Source organism: Lactuca virosa, chromosome 1 (assembly GCF_052849685.1).
Source record: "Lactuca virosa cultivar CGN04683 chromosome 1, Lactuca_virosa_CGN04683_v6, whole genome shotgun sequence".
In the NCBI taxonomy this organism is placed as follows: domain Eukaryota; kingdom Viridiplantae; phylum Streptophyta; class Magnoliopsida; order Asterales; family Asteraceae; genus Lactuca; species Lactuca virosa.
The window spans coordinates 99,790,891-99,794,168 of NC_136426.1; positions in this window are offsets into that span (position 1 = coordinate 99,790,891).

Genomic DNA, 3,278 nt, shown 5'->3' on the forward strand with positions numbered 1-3,278 from the left:
TGGAGCGTGTGTGGTTAACCAGCACACTAAAAGGCACTAATAAAGAGTAGTAATGGGTATCTCATAATTGTCATTTTGATGGAGCGTGTGTGGTTTACCAGCACATCAATAGTTAATGATAAAGACAATGAGGTTACCAAGCACATTTGCATGGTTATTCACATCTTGTTTGTGATCCTCGGCATCCCAGTCACAAATAGAAGAGCATAATCTGAGATTAAAACATGCCATTGAATAGTTTCAATGTATCTCAAAAGAATTAGGAATTTCACTTCGTTTGTTTCGTCTAATGGTGGAATTGGTGAATCGTCATTCACCTACCTTTATGAAATTTGCACTTGGATCTCGGCATCCCATTTCTGAGTTGTGAATCTTCATAGTTGGATCCTAACCTTGATATTATATCTTTGGGTTATTTTATTAAGGTATCTTGAAATCTAACTAAAACTTTCTTTCTTTTCAGATGTCTACTCCTGGAAACACTTCTACTTCATCCTCCTCCAACCAGAACTTCTCCTTGCTCAATATATGCTCCAAAGTCGTTATGGATGGCTCAAACTATAACGATTGGATGCGCAACATCAAGATGGCTCTTCGTTTCGAGAACAAAGAATATGTTCTTGAAAAGGAGCTCAAAGAGCTTGATGAGAATGAAGCTACTCCTGAAGATCTTGCTGCCTACAAGAAACATTACGATGATGCTACCAAAGTGGCATGCATCATGGTGGCAACTATGTCCCCAGAACTGCAGAGGTACTATGAGGACTACTGGCCTTTCGAGATGAACAAGGACCTTATGGAAAAGTACCATAAGCGAGCTCGTCAAGAAAAGTTCGAAGTAGTCAAGTCACTCATGGCTTGCAAGATGAAGGATGGGGAGTCGGTTGTGTCACATGTGCAAAGAATGCAACGCTACATAGAGCGTTTGGTCAAGCTCAATATTCACTTTGATGAGGAATTAGCCATTGACATGGTCTTGAACTCACTTCCTGAATGTTATGGTCAGTTTATTCTAACTTACCATTTGAACAATACTGAGCAGACCTTGGCCCAATTGCACAACTTGTTGCAGACAGCTGAGGCAGGGATGAAGGGTAAAAGTATACCCTCCACACCTACGAGTGCCCCTGTTTTGGCTATTGGACAGGGAAAGGGGAAAAAGAGGAAAGGTCCTCCCAAGCAAAACTGGAAGAGCAAGGCTCAAGCTGGGTCATCTAGTAATGGCCCAAAGGCTAAGCCCAATGGTTCCACTCCCCATGTTTCTGATCCAAAAGAGGCAGTTTGCTTTTACTGCAACCAAAAAGGGCATTGGAAGAGATCTTGCCCACAATATCTGCAAGATATCAAGGATGGCAAAGTGAAGCCATCTTCGGCAGGTATTTACACTATTTCTGCTAATAACTCATTATCTTCTCGTTCATGGGTCCTTGATACAGGATGTGGTTTTCATATATGTTCTGATTTGCAGGGTCTAAAGGAAAGTGAGGAGATAGAGCGAGGAAGGATAAACCTGATCATGGGAAACAGAAAGTCTTCACCAGTAACCAAGATCGGAGTTTATCAGCTTCTGCTTAGTAATGATGTTAGATTAGATTTAATAAATTGTTGCTATTCGTCTGAGATGACGAGAAACATTATTTCATTTCATGCATTGTTCAGACAAGGTTTTACATATTCTTTTAATGATTTGAATGGTTCAATTTCTGTTTATAAGAATGGTGTTTTTATGTTTGAAGCTTTGCCTTGTAATGGTGTGTATGAAACAGTGACTTGTGTTGATAGCTTAGGAAATAGTGTACTTAATATTGACTTGTCTAATAGTGTAGACAAGGCATGCTTGTGGCATTGTCGTATTGGACACATTAACAAGAAACGCATAGCCCAACTCCAAAAGGATGGAGTGTTGGAATCATTTAACCTAAAGTCAGATGATATGTGTGAATCTTGTCTTTTGGGAAAGATGACAAAATCACCATTCACAGGGTCTTGTGAAAGAGGTGAAGGTCTGTTGGATCTCATACACACAGATGTGTGTGGGCCCTTCAGATCAACTACAAGAGATGCTAATCGATTCTATGTGACTTTCACTGACGATTATAGCAGATATGGATATATCTACTTGATCAAGCATAAGTCAGAAACTTTTGAAAAGTTCAAAGAGTTTAAACATGAAGTCGAAAATCAATTGGGCAGAAAGATAAAGATACTTAGATCCGATAGAGGCGGGGAGTATCTTAGTATCGAGTTTAACGACTATCTGAAAGAATGTGGGATAGTCTCACAATTGACTCCTCCTAGGACACCACAGTTAAATGGTGTAGCTGAGAGGCGCAATCGAACCTTGTTAGACATGGTTCGTTCTATGCTGAGTCGGGCTTCGCTTCCTATTCACTTCTGGGGGTATGCCTTAGAGACAGCCGCCCACATCCTCAATCTTGTCCCTACAAAGAAGGTTGCCAAAACACCTCACGAAATGTGGACAGGGAAAGTTCCCTCGTTAGCACATATTAAAGTCTGGGGTTGTGAAGCTTTCGTAAGACGAGAGACTCACGACAAGCTAGCAGCTAGAAGTGAGAAATGTGTTTTCATTGGTTACCCAAAGCAGTCTTTTGGATATTTTTTCTACAGGCCTAGTGAGAACGTGGTCTTTGTAGCACGAAGAGGAGTCTTTCTTGAAAGAGAGCTCATATTCAAAGAGGACAGTGGGAGCACTATTGACCTTGAAGAAATTCAAGAGTCAGCCAATGAAGGAACCTTAGATGACACTAGCACTCAACCAGAGGAAACAGTTCCTGTTGAACCAATTGATAACTCATTACCTCTTAGAAGATCCACTAGGGTGAGTGTGCCACCTGAGTTGTATGGTTTTCATATTACTTCAGATGGTGACACATTCATAAGTGACAGAACACTGGTAAACTTAGATGAACCAGTCACTTATAAGGAAGCAATGGCAGGCCCAGAGGCTTCCAAGTGGAAAGAGGCAATGGACAGCGAGATTAAGTCCATGTATGACAACCAAGTTTGGAATTTGGTTGATAGTGCACCAGGTCGCAAGACAGTTGGGTGCAAATGGATCTTCAAGAAGAAGACAGACATGGATGGGAATGTGCATACATTCAAGGCTCGACTGGTTGCAAAAGGTTTTACTCAAACCCCAGGGGTTGACTATGATGAGACTTTTTCGCCAGTGGCTAAGATTAAATCTATTAGGATATTGCTCGCCATAGCTGCCTTTCATGATTATGAAATCTGGCAGATGGATGTCAAAACTGCTT